Source organism: Phoca vitulina, unplaced genomic scaffold, assembly GCF_004348235.1.
Source record: "Phoca vitulina isolate PV1807 unplaced genomic scaffold, GSC_HSeal_1.0 scaffold42, whole genome shotgun sequence".
Taxonomy (NCBI): Eukaryota; Metazoa; Chordata; class Mammalia; order Carnivora; family Phocidae; genus Phoca; species Phoca vitulina.
Genome location: NW_022589745.1, coordinates 13,456,414 through 13,474,963, shown reverse-complemented (window position 1 = coordinate 13,474,963; position 18,550 = coordinate 13,456,414). Strand labels below are relative to the sequence as shown.

At 40.1% G+C, this 18,550-nt stretch overlaps 1 long non-coding RNA gene across 1 annotated transcript in view; it reads right to left on the bottom strand.

Annotated features, from left to right (window-relative positions):
• LOC116648223 overlaps window positions 1-18,080 on the bottom strand; it is a 54,021-nt gene extending 35,941 nt beyond the window's left edge. The window contains exon 1 of the long non-coding RNA XR_004302468.1: window positions 18,008-18,080. This is a non-coding gene — a long non-coding RNA (uncharacterized LOC116648223). The remainder of the gene's footprint in view (window positions 1-18,007) is intronic.
• Between the last annotated feature and the right edge of the window lie 470 nt (window positions 18,081-18,550).

Here is an 18,550-nt window from a genome sequence, read left to right as displayed (position 1 = left end):
CCAGTGGCCCTGCAGTCCTGTGGCTCTTTCAGACTCAGGAAGTGGTAGACCCAGACGGACACTAGCCCCATCCTGGAGCGAGGCTGACCCCCCTTGGGGAACATGTCTGCTGTGCCTCACTCTCACACAATGTAAGCAGACTCCTCAGAGGTGAATGGGGCCATCAGGATGCCCAGGACACCTGAGAAGTCACCAGCAATGGCAGGAGAAACCTGTGACATTGAGTGCTTGTGGCTTCCTAGTTTCAACAGAGGCAGAATGATTCCCTAGGTGTCCCTGCCAGACCTCCCTTCTGCCTCTGAATTTATAGTTTCATACTAGGGAGCAAGGGTATGGCTAGTGAAGACTTCTCATAGTAAAATTAAAATGTGATTTTTTTTTTTTTAACAGAAATACCCTCTGAGGGAAAAGACCTGCCACTAACTAGGTGGGTGACAGAGAGTTGACAAGTCTTCGAAGCTTCATCTTCCTTGTTTATGAAAGGGAAAATGTCCACATGATAGTTGACTGAAAATCCATTAAGGATAGGATCAATGTCAAGTTCAGATGGAATGGCCTCTAAGATATTTTCCACATGTATGTGGGACTTTGGGGGTTTATTGCAGCTGCATGTGGGGGAGGGGGTTCTCACCAAAACTAAGTTGTTCAAACAGTGGGGCATGCCCGATGCATGCTCTTACTCAGTGTCCTTTGTGCCCACAAGTCAATCTCTGCCACTAGATTATGAGCCTTGAGGCATGGGATCAAGTGGGTTCCTGCCTGTGCCTCCTACAGAGAAGCACAGTGTCTAGCAATGGAAGTCAAAGGTCCATCAACATCAGATGTGATCTTCATAGGTCTCTGTCCTAAGGGTCCAGAATCCATGGACCCAGAAGAATCACAGCTGAGGCCTGTCTTGCTGCATTTTCAGGCACACCAGTCCCTTCTTATTCTTCCAGGGGTTCACTGAGTCCATCACTCACCACATCAGTCCTATTCACCATGGCCTCTTTTGTGAAGTGACACCCATCATCTTGTCTAATTAAAGCCTTCTCCAGTTTTTCCCCCCAGATGTTTGAGAATATTAACTCTGCAAAAGTACAATGTACAAGAATCATTGCTATGCTCAGCAATCTACGGCACACGGAAGAGAAAGCACAAACATTTCTGCCTCTCGCCATAGCCAGAATTATTTTTGGTATTGAGCACTCAGGCACCAAACCCCTATTAACGAGTTCTCTGCAAAGTCAATACCAACAGCAATAGTGTGGGCACAGAAAGACTTCTGAGGAGCACTGGTCCAATTTCCAGAATGGCTGGAGGAGGAAAAAGAGAAGGCACTGAGAGAGACAGTATTCTCTACCAAGATACCTCAGCCAGAGAAGGTGGGAACTTTATGGAACATCGGAGATCATCTCACCCATCATGCACCTCACACTGTGCATGGGGATGGTATGGTGTCATGAAAACCAAGGGGGTTAAACATTCTATAGGAAGACAGGTAAGCAGCACTGAGTACTCAGTACATTGGCATAAGGTCAAAGGGAGATTTGCTAGTCTTTTTTTTTAAAGATTTTTTTATTTGAGAGAGAGAGAGAACACAAGAAGGGGGAGCAGGCAGAGGGAGAGGCAGAGGGAGAAGCAGGCTCCCCGCTGAGCAGAGAGCCCAACACAGGACTCGATCCCAGGACGCTGGGATCATAACCTGAGCTGAAGGCAGATGCTTAACCGACTGAGCCACCCAGGTGTCCCAGGGAGATTTGCTAGTCTTGAGAGAGGCCAGCAGTTTGGGGGCCAGGAAGGGCTAGTGGGTGCCCTGAGGCACACTGCTTAATCCTGAGCCTTAGTTTTCTCCTTTACAAAATAGTCATCATCTTACCTGTCTCGCAGAGCTTCTGAGAAGATCATGTAAACTGTAAATCACTAGACCGAGAGCATTCGAATGCATTAACCAAGTATTTCTGTGTTAGGCACAGCTGACTCTTTAGGCCACCACGGAGACAGTAAGTTCATTAGCCCAGGGATGACCTAACACAATATGACTTAATTTAGCCCTCTCTGTCTCCTGATGAGATCAGCTACTTTTTTTTCACTTAAGAAACTGTGCAAAGCATTTTGAAATTGTTTAGAATAAAGAAATAAGCTCTGTATGTGATGGCTAGATGATCGTTAGTCAAGGGGCCTAGGGTGCTGGTAATATTCCAGGTACACCCAGGCACACATACACACGCACACATGCACGCACACGCACGTGCACATGCACACACCCACGCTCAGAATGCAGTTCACTCCCTGTCGGGATGACCTCCTCAGATCCACCCACCCACTATGCCATCCCAAGGCTGCAGGCAAAAAGCAGGGTTGCTTCCAAGATGCGGCAGTGAGCCCAGTGTCAAAAACCCAATCCAGGGAGGGTGAAGAGGGCTCTTGTGGAAGAGCAAACCAGGAATGCAGAAGAGGCAGCCACCAGTCCTTTGAAAACCCAGATTTCTTAAAAGGGGCTCCCATTCTGCTCCAAAGACAGTAGGAAGTATAACTCACCTTCCAAATGACCTTGAACAAGCTCTGGGCTCACGGCATTAAAGGAGGAAGTGCTAACCTTCCATCTATGATGGCAGAGGGCTACCACTCTGCCCCAGGACACCAGGACTGCCCACTCCACTGTTAGCTTCTTGTGGGCCATGTTCAATCTCCTCTGGGATTCGCATGCTGGCCTCTGTTTATCTCTAGTTTATCTGCCCACAGATTTTACCCAAACTATTTAGAGACCAGGCTATGGTATGCCAGGTCAATGCATACCATCATTTTGACACCAAAAATACCTCTCCATCTGTACCTTCCTCTCCATTCTGAGACCACTGGCAATTCCAAGGCTAGGCATCCTCATCTCTCTCCTGGACTATGTCTGCTGCCTCCTAATTGTCTTCTCTGCCTGAAGGCTCACTCCCTCCAATCCATTTTCTACACAGACATCCAGAGATATAGTTCCAGAACAAAAATTTAATTATACAATTTCCATGCTTAAAAGTACCATACAAATAACGATTAACTCCAGGGTCAAGTCCAAGCATGCCATACTTAATCCTCCATGATTTGGCCTAACTCCCCAGCTCCCCCACTGTCTTGTCCTCTCTGTACCCAAGGCTCTGCCATCTTTAGCTTTCCACATTCTCAATCAAGCAGAATACTCATCTGCTGATCCTTCTGGCTCAAATGAATAAATCAACATTTAGCAGAGCAGAGCAAACTTCTATCTTTCTGTACTCACTAGTTCCAGAAGTTTAATATTAATGGCCACCTTAATAATGTTAGGGTCCCTAGGATAGTTCCAGTGCTCTCTCTCTTCCCCCACCAACCACCTAATCCCTTCTCCTATTGTGCTCTGATTCCTGTCACCAGCAGTGGAGACCTCTCATCAAGGCTCTCAAGTCTGCCTATTGGAAAACTTGGGCTTTAATGTCAGTGAACTTCACTTATTCTCTTAGTGGTAACTTTCATTATAGATGAATGAGACAATGAGCCTCAGGCTTCTTGGAGATGAAGTAGAAGAGCAGAAAAGTGGGTGCTGGTGAGGAAACAGCAGAGATGGGGTGGGCATTTGAGATAAACCAGCCCAGTGCTAGAGTATGGACAGTTACCTTCACCAGATGCATGCTCCGAGTCCATCATATCCAATGCTCAGCCACCCAGACAAAGCCACAAGAGATGTTAGAGGACCTAACCTAGGTCACATGACCATATCCTGGCTCCTAGCCCCAAGCTCATGCAAACAAACTGCACTGCCTTCTTTAGCATCCCTCTTTTCTATGCTTTCCAGATGCCACATGTTACTGAAAGGGGCAATGGAAGGACTCCTTAAAGACAAGGCATGTGACCGACATCTGCTGAGTGTCAATTTTGGCCACCCACCGTATCAGCACTTTATCTTCCCTGATCTTCACAACAGCTGTAATAAACATGCATTTGTTACAGTCCCTTTCACCGAGGAGGAAGCTGAGGGTGGATAACTCATTTAAGTTTACCCAGCTAGGGGGTGGTGGAGCTGAGATACTGCTTCACCTGTTACCCTCTCAAGCATACTTAACTCTCCACTTGTAGACAATGCCTCCTGTCCTGTTGTAAAGGCCCCATTCCTGGGCAGTTGAGGCTCCACAGCCTCCATCCCCTCCTACCTGCACTTTTCAAAGCTTTGGTTTCAAAGTCATAAGACAGAGCATAAGGCCAGGCCACACCCTTACCAGCTGCGAGAGAGCTCCTCCAACCCTCCATCTCAGGAGCTGACTTACCTATCCTGAGGGCAGTTGTGAACATTTAGTGAGATAACACTGGGAAGTGCCTGGCGCACTGGGGACTCAGCAGATGAAGACCGTCAATCACGGGACTGTGAGTTTCCCAAGCACAGGGACCCTACATAGCTCACATTGGTATCCCCAGTGATTAGCACTAAATAACAATTTGTAGAACTGAACAGGACTTTCTAGAGACCAGTCATGGCTGTGGGGCTCAGCCTCAACTTCACAGTTCCCTTAGCCAGAAAGCAGAGCACAGTATGGTCAGCCCAGGGCAGTGCAGAAGGGCTTCCCACACCCCTTCATGGATCCATTCTCCCACAGTGACAACTACTAGGTAGTAGGGGAGTGTAATCTTTCCCTACAGATATACAGAAGACGTCAGGGTGGGCCTTGGGCTCTCCTTTTGCCCACAGCCTTCCCTTGAAGTGCCTGCTCTCTACTTTGTGTTCTTTGGAGGCAGGGAGTTCTAGCTGTGCTGGTCCCTGTTGTGTCTCCCCAACTTTCTGGTGGACCCATGCTCCCTGGTGTGGCCAGGGTGTCAGAGAACCATGAGGCATGTCACCCCTGAGTAGCTGCTAGCCCTGGCATGCCTGGCAAGATAAAGTCTCCAATCTGGGTCAGTGGTTTGTCCCACCTCAGCACATGACATGTAATCAAAAGTCAGTGACGTCATTACTTGGCTCATTAATTAATCACAGAACATAATTCAAACACAATTATACCAAAGCTCATTGTTTCCAGACCCTGCCCTTGTTCTTAGATAGAATTTCTCCCTTAGAGAACAATTCTGTAAGATTTGAAGGCTAAATATTTCCTAGTAACAGCTCTATTTCTTCAAAGAAAGGGAAGCCAGGCCCCTGGAATGACTCTCACAATGCATATTTTCAATCTCACTTACTTCATTGCACACACCATAAATTATCTCCCCAAGACCCATTTTTTTTTCTTTAATAGATTTATCTTGAAATTTATTATGCAAAAGCTTCCATCTTCAGTACAGTCTGGCAACATCTCATGTTGCCTTGTGGGAAGAGCAGTGAGCAATTTCAGACTGTACTTAACCTCTGTGAGATGCTGATCTGTCCCATGGAAAGAAAAACAGCTTCCTCATTTTCAAGGACATCATTTCTGACTGAACCGCCCCAGTGCCTATTTACCATCTTGTCCAAGCTCTCCCCTGCAAAGCCTCAGAGTGCAATGCAGAGAAAGCTGCCCAGCCAGGCTCTCATGCAGCTGAGTTCCAGAAGACAGGCCGTGAGCTAGAGAAAGATGGCAGCTTCTGAGCCCCACGTGGTCAAGAGAGTACCTCATCATGGGCTGGATCACAGGTCTCCAGAAAGCCCAGCTGATGCATCTCCAGCCAGACACAGAGTCTGATAGAACACAGCTTACCTCGTATATTTATTGCCAATGTGAAGAGAGGGTCTCAGAAAAGCCAACAACTTCAAGTTACACTCACATAGATATAAGCTTTTGAACCCAAATTACCTTTAATTTGGGGCCACTTAATGCCTTTCATCAACTCCCATTGTCTTAGTTTAACAAATGGAATAATAAATTATGCAATCGACAGCAATTGCACTTATTTGCAATTAGAATTCATTCGTCAGTGCTCTGCCTATGAATAATTAATACCAGGATAACCTTGATGGAGCAAATGCACCTTGGTGGGGTATGCTGAATATTTAGGAAGTCTCCATTTGTGATCTCCATTTTGGGTTGAAATGATCAGTCAGTAAATCACCCCAAATACCATTCAACCCAGCAAGTCTACATTGTTATGAGCTAGAAACAAGAACCAAGGCACAAATAATTCCAAAGGTTGTTTGTAGCTGGACGCAAAGTAAACAGAGGTACTATATTCTTATAAATACCCAGTGGACAAAACTCCTGTGTGGTTCTGGACCAGTCTTGGGGAACTGTGATTGGGTTCGCATTTTTCCCATCTATAAAGTGAGAGCACAGGGATCTGTGACTCTTAAGTTCCATTTTGGATTTTAAATTTTTAAAAAATTCTAAGAATTTTTAAGCTGTAGTGCATGCATTCCCAAGAAATCTATAGATAGGACTGTATCTCAATATATTTTTTTCTTATTCAGCCTATTGTTTTTACTTGATGCACTTAAAAACATTATTCTCTGGAAAGATTCATCTCCTTCACTAGTACCTATGAGATTCATGGCACAAAAAATGGTTGAGTCCCAGATAAAATGACATATATATGTGCATATACACGACATACATAAAAATGAACCTTGATCAAAACAAAGGGAAAATATGAGATGCAAACAGTAACTCCTCAAATGGCAGTGCTGGGAAGGCCTTTTTCAAGCTCTCCCTACCTCCTATCTCTAGTGCAAGAACTCCTCCATAGCCCACCTGGCAGGCTGAAAAAGCCCATTCACAAACACCGCCATGTATGATCCATTCAACAACTCTGGAAGATGAGTACCTCACTATCCTGGTTCTACAAGTGAAACTGACCTTGAAAAGAGTGAATGACCTACCCAAAGTCATATGCCAACAACCAAAGTCTCCTGACTCCAAATCCTTGCTGTAGCACTTGTCATGTTAGTCATCAGCCTTGGATACAACATGAAATAAAACTTTATCAACAAAATCCAAAAACATGATTTATGACTGTAGAAAAATTAAACCCAATCTAGATGTTCTATAGTGGAGGAGGTGGTAAATGTTTCCCTTCATGGGAAAACAGTCCAAAATGACTCATTTTCCAGGCAGAAGACAGAAATTCCCAAAGCCACCCTCAGGACTCCATCTGAGACAGAAATGCATGTTCTGAGAGCCTAGGGCCACCAGAACAGAAGGTAGTAGAAGAGCTGAGTCACTATCTTCTATAGATGCAAAAGAAATGCTTTTGATTCTCAGCATTTCTGTGATGTGTTTCCAAAATAAAGCCTCAGTCAGAACTTTTAACTTATGAGAAAATGAATTTTAAACTCTCATTTCTTGCTGAACTCATAGGCTATGATATAAAGAACTGGCTCCTAAGAACTGAAGGGATGTTATTATCCATAGAACATTCCAACTCAAAGCACAGAAGGAGAATTCAATTCAACAACTTAGTGGCCGCCTACTCCTGAACAGTGAGTATGTGCCAAGTACTCAGTGAAGCACCCTGAAAGGGTGGTGAATAAGATTGAAACTTATAGGCAAGGAGGGAGATAAACACCTAAAAAAAATTACTGCAATTCAAGACAGAATTTGCCAGGCTGTAATGCAGGAACACACAAGGAGAAAGAGATATGTGCTTTGAACGACAAAATACACCAAGGCTTCATGGAGGAGATGGATTTGAGATCTGGGAAATGTCCCTCAGATATATTCCCTTATCTCCATCTCCATCACCAGGTGAAGTACAAGAAGGTTATGTAGAGAGAAGGAAACATTCCAGAAAAAGGTATAGCATCCATGTAAAAAAGGGAAGGATGTGTTGTAGGCAAATGTAAAGAGAACACCTGGGTTAATTCATGAAGGACCTTGTACAGCAAAAAAAAAAGGAGTGTGAACAGTGCTTCTTTGTTGACAAGGAACCAACTGACATTTTCATAAAATCTGATTTTTTTTTTAGAAAAATCACTCTTGGGGCCGGGCATCAGAAGAGCTGAAAAATTAAAAGCTTAGTAGCCAGTTAAGCGGCTAGAGAACACACTGAGCCTCACACTCAGCGGGAGCAGGGACATTGTTACAGAATTCTTATTCTGAGTCCAAAGCTGCCTCCTAAAAACTTTAATTATTTGATTTCAGCAAAAAGAGAAAGTGGATGTATTGTTGAGTTATCTGATACTCCTTAGAAAGATTCTGAATGCAGAAGAATAATGCAATAAGTAAATATATTCTCAATAATACTTAGAGAATTAAGCCAATCACCAGGAAAACTCACCCTAGTTATTTTAATAGTTATATGGCTAGTTCACATGGAAAATAGATTTTAGTCTGAAGTACGTATGACATGTCTTAATCCTCAAGTGAGCCAATCCTGGATCATTATTTTGTAGAAATATTTCACCTGAGTCAGACCACTCAGCCTACAAATCTGTTCTGACTAGACAAAAAAAGGGGGAGGGTAGGCATGGGAAAGGAGAAAGAATAGGAAGAGAAGGAGGGGGGAAAAAAGAAGCCCAGAGAGACACCCATACACAGAGAGGGAAAGGCAGAGAAGATGGCCCAGAAGGTTAATATAGGAACAGAAGTCATGAGAAGAGCAAAGCAGATGGTGAGGATTTGTGGGGGGAGAGAGAGGGAAGAATGGCCATCTGAACACTTAAAAGCTGTCAATTTCTTGCTGCCATCCAGCTCCCTCCCCAGTTCCTGAAGAAGGACAGACTAATAAGATGAGGCTGTGCCCCTTGTTACTTGCTGGAGAGAATAAAAGTATGGCACCGGGGTAGGGGTCAGTGACAACCTGGAAAGAGCTAAGCTAGTTTTACTTCATTACAGATAGTAAATTCTTCCATCCATTCTCCTTTCCATTCACGCAGTGAGCACTCTACGGAGATATTTATCATGTTCTGGGCATAGTAGCAATCTCTGGGAATAGAAATAAGTTAATGAATGAACAGACGAATGAAATGATCCATCTTGCAGGCACAGTATTAGTTTTGCTTGGCTTCTTTAACATATCAATAGAAATAGAGGCAATTTCTAAAGAATCAGATAAGAACGGATGATCTGATTATCTCCGGCTGTGTGGCCTTAGACAAGTAACACAATGTTTTGGAACCTCCATTTCTTAGCTGTAAAATAGATAAGAAAAATGTCCAGTTCACTTCATAGGGTTGTTGGGAAGACAAAATAAAATCATTATAGAATAAAATACTTTGTGATCTTTAACACACAAGAACGTGATACTGTTATAATGAAGGGAACAACTGGAAGTTTATTTTGTGACCACTGAATGTAATTTAAGTTGGAGGTTGATATTCACCTTGTACTCTCTGAAGAAGGTGTCAGTTGATTGAATTAATTCTGTAAATAAGATGAGGGAGGGGAAGGAGGCATTTAAGCTACTTAATTGTTTCTAACCACAATTAGTTGGCGAATTATGAATCTTATTTTGCTATTCACCACAGCAAGGTCCTTAAGGACAATGTTATTCTTCTTGTTCTGGGTAGTTCGCATATTTAAAAGAAAATAAATTGAATTGCTTTAAAAAATAGACAGTAATTCAGATTTTTGTTATTTTAGGCTGCCTTGCTCACCCAAGGTCCCCCATCCCCAAATTCCTTGAGGATGGATTGATGAGGTTGACAAGTGGGACTTGGACATGAAAACAGATGACCAGCAATTCACTGGTGCATTGGACGCTGCAAGGAGAACTACTCTGAAAACAGGGAGCTCAGGCAGGATTCTGGGGCATGAACTCTGCCTGAGCAAGAATTTCACTTGGGAGCACGACAAAATGGCAGTATCCCCTCTAAGGAGACAGAGAGGGAAAAAATGGAAAAAGCAGAGCCACTGAGAGCCCATCACCAGACTCTCCCAGTGTGAAGAACAGGGACTTGCTGCCTCCCATTAAGGCCATCTTCTAACCCCTCTAACCCTGACACCCAGCCCAGATGCCTGGCTGAAACTGCAGCCAGCAGGGTAGAAATGGGACAACCAACCAGAAGAGCTGCTGACCTTCCTGCTATGTTCCTTCTTGGACACACATTACAAGCAAATTACATGTGAGTGGTATTTTACAGACTGTGAAACACTTTCCCTATATTATCTCATTTGATTCTGACCACAGTCTATGGGATAGGTATGATTAGCCCCATTTTACAGAAGTGTAAACATGAAACTCAAGTAAATTAATTGGTTTGCCATAATTCATACAGCTGTTAGTAGGACTATACTTTTTTTTCTCCCTGAGTCTATCTCCATCAACTATGCTCTCTTCTGAATCGTTCACCCCTCCTCTCTGCTATCCCCTCCGTTCCCTAATGCTAGAAATAGAATCAATTCTCTTCTATCTTTTTAACATTTTTCAAACATTACTAAATTATATACTATATGACATGTTTATATATAATTTTTATATATATAAATTTCATATGGTATTCTATATTTATTTACATCCCACTTCCACTTCTAGTCAATAAAGATTGAAGATGTCATGGAGTGCCTGGGTGGCTCAGTAGGTTAAGCATGTGACTCTTGATTTCAGTTCGTGTCATGATCTCAGGTTCGTGAGATCAAGCCCTGTGGCAGGCTCCATGCTCCATGCTGGGCATGGAGCCTGCTTAAGATTCTCTCTGTTCCTCTCCCTCTGCCTCTCCCCCTGCTCTTTCTCTCTCTCTCTTTCTCTCTAAAAATAAAGATAAAAAATTTTTTAAAAAGATTGAAGATGTCTTACAACAAAGATGCCCAATAATATTAATATGGAATGAGGAAATTACGACTGTAGCAAAAAGAGGTTGCTACTGATTAAATGTGGTATAATCTCTTTATACACATATATGTACACACAGATATTTCGATATATGTATATGTATGTACATACAATTTATACATACATATTTCAACATGCGGGGTATGTGTGTGTGTTGTGTGACAGTACTTGGAATGCCAGTGAGCTCTCTATATAACTTGAAACTGAGCTTCCTGGGAGTCAAACTGAAGATAAGTAGGGTGAATTATACAGCTTTCATTAGGGGGATGGAAAAGCAGATTAATAAATTGGTGGAAACAAAATATTTCCCAGTAATGAGCTCTACAGGATATTTCCTACATTGTGAAACATATTGATTCTCCCCAAGATCTCTGTCATGTAATAAGAACCTCTTGATATTTTGGTAATGAAATTCCTTTGTGTGGACTCCAAGACAGTTATGCCTTTGAATAAATATTACCCTGCATCTAAATGTTGACTCCTTATCTCCCTTTCCTCTCATGGAGATCCAGAATCTTTCAGCACTTCCTGATCTCATGATTCCCTAGTATCTCTGAAAACGTGAGCAAACCCATCCTCAGAATGGTACTATTCTGATGGAAATCAGTTTAGTCCAATTTAAATATTAGAAAGAAAAATCAGCAATCAGGAAATCTGATTTTAAAACTCCAATATGTGGGTTTTAAAAAAATATTTTACACAGATTTTGCAAATTGGGAAATATATTTATTTATAGAAAATTAGGGATTATGTAGTCATCTCAAATTTTATTAAGTATCAACTTCTTTTAATAAATTCAGTTTTCAGGGCACCTGGGTGGCTCAGTCAGTTAAGCATTGGACTCTTGATTTCAGCTCAGGTCATGATCTCAGGGTCATGGGATCGAGGCCCGCACTGTGTTCCACACTGAGCATGTGGAGCCTACTTGGGATTCTCTCTCTCCCTCTGCCCCTTCCCTCCCATTCATGCTCTCTCTCTCTCTAAAAAATAAAAATAAAAATAAGTAAATAAATAAATAAATTTGGTTTTCTGCAAATAGCCAAATGATCACGTTTTAATATTACTTTAATGCAAACATAGCATGATACATCCATGTAAGAGTTGTTAAAAGGTAGTAAATTTAGGAACTAGTGGTTTAAATTCACTCCTCATGCAAAGGATGATTCTTGGTTGGTTTATGAAAACCAGAAGCCTCTATTAGAGATGGCAGAGATTCACATGGGAGTGGGCTGATCTTGGAAATTTTTGGAACAACCAGAGTTTTTAAGAAATACATGGTATTAGGGGAGCTAGGGGGCTCAGTGGGTTAAGCATCTGATTCTTGATTTCAGTTCAGGTCACATTCTCAGGGTCATGAGATCAAGCCCCATGTCGGGCTCCATGCTGGGCATGGAGCCTGCTTAAGATTCTCTCACTCCCTCTTCCCTCTGCCCTCACACACTTTCTCTAGAAAGAAAGAAAGAAAGAAAGAAAGAAAGAAAGAAAGAAAGAGAGGAAGGAAGGAAGGAAGGACGGAAGGAAAGAAGGAAGGAAAGAAGAAAGAAGGAAAAGGGAAGGGAAGGGAAGGGAAGGAAAGGAAGGAAGAAAGAAGAAAGAAAAGAAAGAAAGAAAGAAAGAAAGAAAGAAAGAAAGAAAGAAAGAAAGAAAGAAAGAAAGAAAGAAAAGAAATTCATGGTATTAGAATGTTAGTAGGATTTTTATTTATAAAAGTACATTAATTTTCTTACATAGGCGGAATTTGGTTTTGGAAAAAATAAAGTTCATTTCCATCCTGGATGTCAAACATACAAAGAGAATCTAAATTAGTATATGTGTCTTTTTCTTTCCTGATGCACACATTTGAACTTTGGTTATAACTAAGAAGAGATCTCTGAGTTATCAAGAGTCAAGCATTTCTAGAAACACTGTCTTCCTCAGTTTTCTCAAGCAGGCAAACCATTTCCTGAGACATAGGATCATAGTATGGAAAAGGTGAAGAACCAAAAGTCAGCAAGACACCTGAGAGAAATGCAAGGCATTTGAAGGCTTCAGAGTGAAGTGAAGCTGCCCTCAGAAGGTTTCGTCAGGCAGCAGGGAAAAATATTTCCTTAAGCCACAAAAACACAGCTAAGAGAGAGCCCCCTAGCAAGCCATCAATCTTACAGCCAAACTATAAGGCAGAGTGTTTTCATACAGTTTGGAAAGCTGTTAACTCAGTTTTAATCCATAAAAAGATCTCCGCGAGCATAAATCCTGCTGAAAAGAAAGTCTCAAGCCACCTTCAAAACAGCTAAAGCCTGCAGTGAGTGAATTGAATCAAACTAAAGCCACTCCAGAGCCCAGGCTCAGCTCAATGATGGGTCAGATTGATGTCAGCCTTCACTCTGAAAGACTGATAGAAAGAAGGATGTGTTCCTTTCTGGGGGCAAACACTGTTTGCTTCCATCTGTTTTTTATGCAAAATGTCTGCCATATGACCAAAAAGTATAAATACATCAGAAGCAAGAAAATGTGGCCCATGGACAATCGAGGAACCAGTCAATGAAAGCAGGACCAGAGATAGCCCAGATGATGAAATGTCAGACTGGGTTTTGAAAGTGGGATAAAAACACTAAGGACCTAGTGGAAAAGGTGTCCAACATGCTTCAAGAGCTGAGTGATTAGAGTAGAGAAATAGAAACTATTTTTTAAACCCATGGAAACAGTAGAAATGAGAAATACAATATCAGAAATGAAGATTCAATATAAGGCCTTAGAATCAAAATGGACACAGCAGAGGAAAGGACCAGTGAACCTGTAGACCAACATCAAGTAACCAAAATGAGACTTTAAAACAAGATTAAAAAAAAAACAAAAAACAAAAAAAAAACTGACTATTTGAAATCTGTAGGAGAATATAAAAAAGCCCTAACACACATGTAATTGGAATCCCAGAAGCAGAAGAAAGAAAATAAAATGGCCAAGAACTTTTCAAAATTGATGAAACAGATTCATAAAGCCAATCCCAACTAGGATAAATACAAAGAAAACTACACAAGACATAAATATGAAAGCATGTGAAGCTGAAGATAAAAAGGAAATCTCAAATGGACCCCAAGCAAAAAAGAATGGTGATATGAATAGAGCTATCTTCTCATTAAAAACAGTGGAAACTAAAAAGCAATGGAACAATAATAGTATTGAGAAGGGAAAAAAAAAAGGTGTCAATCTAAAATTCTATATCCAATGAAAATATCCCTCAAAAATGAAGACAAAATAATAGATATTTTTATTCACATAAAGTTAAAAATGATTAATCTTGAACAAAAAGATAAGAAGTTTCCTCAGATTGATGGAAAAATTAAACCAGATGAAACTTCAGACCTATAGGAAAAAATAAAGAGCACACAAAGGTATATAAAAGCCTTTTTTGTTAGCATCTTGAAACTATCTTGAAATGTTTCATAGGCTATTTGCAGTTTAAAATATGAGGAATAACAAGATACTATGGCCTAGTATATACAGAGAAAAAATATAAAATAATGAAAGCACAAAAAACAGAAGAGTGAATGGAAATATATGTTTGTAAGGCTCCTTAATGTGTATTAAACAGTATAATTTATTTGAAGTTTAACTTGATAACTTAAAGATCTATATTGCAGTATCTAAAGCAACTGGTAAAATAAATCAAGAAGATATATACCTAAAAAATCAATACAGACTTATGCTTCTGGCCAAAATAGAGTAATGAAACAGGACATCCCTTCCCATTTGAAGCAATTAAAAAAACACTGGACAAAGTATACGAAACAACAATTTTCAGACAATGGATAGCAAGCAATGCAGGAGATTGATCCTTAAAACAAAGAGATTGAGCCCTACGATTGTTCCACTTAAACTCTGGAGAAAATGTCCAGGCTGCTGTACCCGTGGGTGATCTCTGAGAGAAAGGCAAGGCGTTCCAAGGCTTCACAGAATAGAGTAAAGCTGCCCTCAGGAGGCTTGGTCGAGATAAGAAGAAAGACAGAGTCTGGATCTGGAGCTGAATTCACAAGGCAGACCTCCAAAGAGGTCCTAACAATGATGCAGACAATGATCAAGTATAATACTGGCTTAAGGATAGACTGATCAGTAGAACAGAACAGAGAGTCTAGAAATTAACCCATACATAAATAGACAACTGATTTTCACAAAGACAACTGAGTGAAGGATAGACTTTCCAACAAATGCTGTTAGAAACACTGGCTTTACCTATATAGAAAAAAAAAATTACCTTTGATATATATCCCATACCATATACTAAAATTAATTCAAACATGGACTGGAGAAGAAAATTAAGACTCAAAACTATAAAACCTCATATAAAAAATTAGATAAAATATTTGCTACCTATATATATCAAACTGTCAAGGTCATGAACAAGGAAAGACTGAAAAAGTGTCACAGGTTGGAAGAGACTGAAAAACAAAACAACTAAAAATATGTAGTATCCTACACTGGATCCTGGCACAGAAAAAGGACATTAGTGTAAGAACTGGTGAGATCTCAATCGTCTTTAACTGGTAGTATTGTATCACTGTTAATTTCTTAATTTTGACTAATTTACTCTGGTTATTTAATGTTAACGTCAAGGGAAGCTGGGTGAAGGACGAACTGAAACTCTGTACTACCTTTGCAACTCTTTTGTAAATATAAATTTATTTCAAAGTTTTAAAAAATTTAAAGTAACAAAAAATATGACTAATTTCAAGCCAGTAAATTCAACAACTTGAATGGGAAAAACTCCTTGAAAACACATTTTTATAAATGACAAGGAGGAACAATAATTGTAAATTACTACACATCTATGAACAAAATTGAATTTTTACTTAAAACTTTCCCACAAAGTTGCTAAAATTCATTGCTGAATTCTATCAAACATTTAATGAAGAAACAATATGAATCCTACACAAACTTTTTCAAGAAATAGAAAAGGGAAGACTTCCAAACTTGTTTTATGAGGCCAGCATAACCTTAATAACAAAACCAGACAAAGATATTACAAGAAAATAAAATTAAAAAGGAATATCTTTCAAGAACATAAATGTAAAAATTCTTAATAAAATATGTAAATCCACTTTAGTAATATATTAAAAGGATAATTCATCATGGTCTATAGGGTATATTCTAGGAATGCACAGATAGTTTATCATTAGAAAATCAATCAATGTTGTTTAACAGAGGAAAGAAGAGAAATCATATAACCATTTCAATAGATTAAAAAATAATTAATTCAACATTTTATGATAAAAAAGAAATAAAAATTTTAGGAAGAGAAGGGAACTTCCTCAATCTAATAAATAGCCTCTACAAAATCCTACACATAACATATTTAATGACGAAATATTAAGCCCTTTTCCTTTAAGATCAAATAAGGCAAAACATCTACTGTTACCATTTCTAGTCAATATTTTATTGGAAACATTAGGTAATATAATAAGGCAAGAAAAAGTATAAAATGTATACAGATTAGAAAGGAAGAAATAAGACTATAGATGACATGGTTTTATTAGTAGAAAACCCTATGAAATCATACATATGTTAATTTAGCAAGATTTCAGGTTAAAAATTCTAAACACTGGCGATAAACATCTACAAAACAAAACTGTACCATATCATTTACAATATCACTAAAAATCTTCACAAACTTGGACCAAATCTAACGAAAGATAGTCAAGACCTCCATACTGAAAACTACAAAATCGTGCTGAGGGAAATGAAAGATGACCTAAATAAGTAAACAATATTCATAAATTAAAAGGCTCAGTATTGTTAAAATATACATTCTCTGTAAATTGGCTACATTTTCAAGGCAATTCCTATCAAATTTCTAGCAGGCTTTTTTTGCAGAAATGGATAAGTTGATTAAATAATTTATACGTAAACAAAAGACCAGAATAGCCACTACAGGCTTGAAATCAAAAGAACTGAGTCAAAGAACTTACAGTGCCTGATTTAAAAAATCTAAAGCTAAAGTAAAACTACTGATAAAATTACTGTAGAAGTAGTATTATAGAACTACTCCATAAAACTAAAGTAATCAAAAACACGTCTTCCTATTTTAACCATCCTTGGTGAAAATTTTCCCCGCCATAGTCAAAAGAGTACACCAACCTTTTCTAATATGATCATTAAGGACAAAGAACATTGCATGTCTTCCTCCTTGCAAGGGGATGGAAGCACAGAGAACTATGATGAGGGTGGGCACTGAACAGCCCCACACTTCTGAGCTTTCCAGTTCACTCATTAAACCAACCTTCACCAAGTGCTCATGATGCCTTTTATATGAGACAAAATCCAAGAAGGAAGTAGAGGAGGAGGAGGGGAAGAGGGAGGAGAAATAAATTGGGCACATGATGCCAGGGCCAATATTAGATATTGTACATATTCATAATCCTCACAACAACCTCACATGGTAAATATTACTATCCTCATCTAATAGAAGGGAAACTTGCAGTTCGGAGAGCTTGGCTAACTTAAGGCACCACAGGTAGTAATATGGAGAGGTGGGGATTCAAGTCCTGATCTAATTTGGCTCCTAAATCCGTGCTTTCTCCACTACACTGCACTGTCTCCCAGGGCAGTCTAGCAATGGAGATGGAGAGCAAGAAAATACAATGCAATGTAATATGTGCTATAATAGAGGCAAATCTTACAAGAATGAACTCTTCCTGGTGGAGTCCTGGATGTCTCATGGAAGAGGTGTCATTTGAATCAGGTGTTATTAATGATTAGGAGCTCACCACCTGTGAAATGGACTTGTGGAGTGGAAAATGACAAGGAATTAGAATCGTCTGGAATAGACAGTTTGTAGGGTCTTTATTTTTTATTTAAATTCAATTAGCCAATATATACTAATGAATCATTGTAGGGTCTTTAAATTGTCAGATATAAGATTTGATAGGTCACTTAGGGATTAGACTAAGAAATCTTGTGTATGTTAAACTAAGGAGTTTATATTCAAGTTGATAGATCTTGTGGAGTCCGTGAAATGCTTGAATAATGGTACTGTAATTATTTTGACATTGTATGGAGGCTAGATCGAGTGGAGAGGTTCTAAGTGGGAAAATATGTTTGAGCTCTATTATGAAAGCCCACTTGAGAGCTAAAGAAACCCAGAAATGGGACCATATAGTGGAAATGGAATGATGCAAATGAGTCAATAAAATTTAGGGCAGGAACTTAGTAGGACTTACTAAATACTTGGATAAATGTAGAGATGGGAGAACTAGTCCCATGTCAGGTCACATGACTACAGATACCAGATAATATAAGAAAAGGAACAAGTTAGCACAGGAAGACATGGATTAGAAAAGTTGGTCTTCCTCTTCTGTTTACTCACCAGGGAATAGATAGGAGTGCTTCTTATCCAGTGTTCCAATTTCCGGCTATGGCATCCTTTCTTCCCACGCCCCTAAAAAAAATTAACTGAGTTATGATGAAAACTCAGTCTTATTTTAGATCCCTCCCTTCAGCCCATCAGGCTTCCTGGCGCCTCACCTGTCACACAGTCCTGCCAACAGAGGATCACATTTGCTTTCACACCCACCTCTCACCTCTGTTTAATTTTTCCCTGCTTGCAGCTAACTCCAAGTGTGGCAGAGGTTGGTTAACTATTCGTCAAATTCGTTTTCCTTCCCTCCATGCTCACAGCTGGACCACACCTCCTAGCCTCCCTTGACATTAGGTGTGGTCATATGATCAGGTCATATGACCACATCTGGCCAATGAAAAGTGGCAGACCTGACCCACAAAGCTGCACAATCCTCCACTCTCATTTCCCCCAATCTGCCAGTTGGAGATCAGTGCCTAAGGTGACTTTGGAAGCCACATGTTGAAGAAGCCAGACCCTCCATAAACCTGAATGACCACACAGAGCAGAACC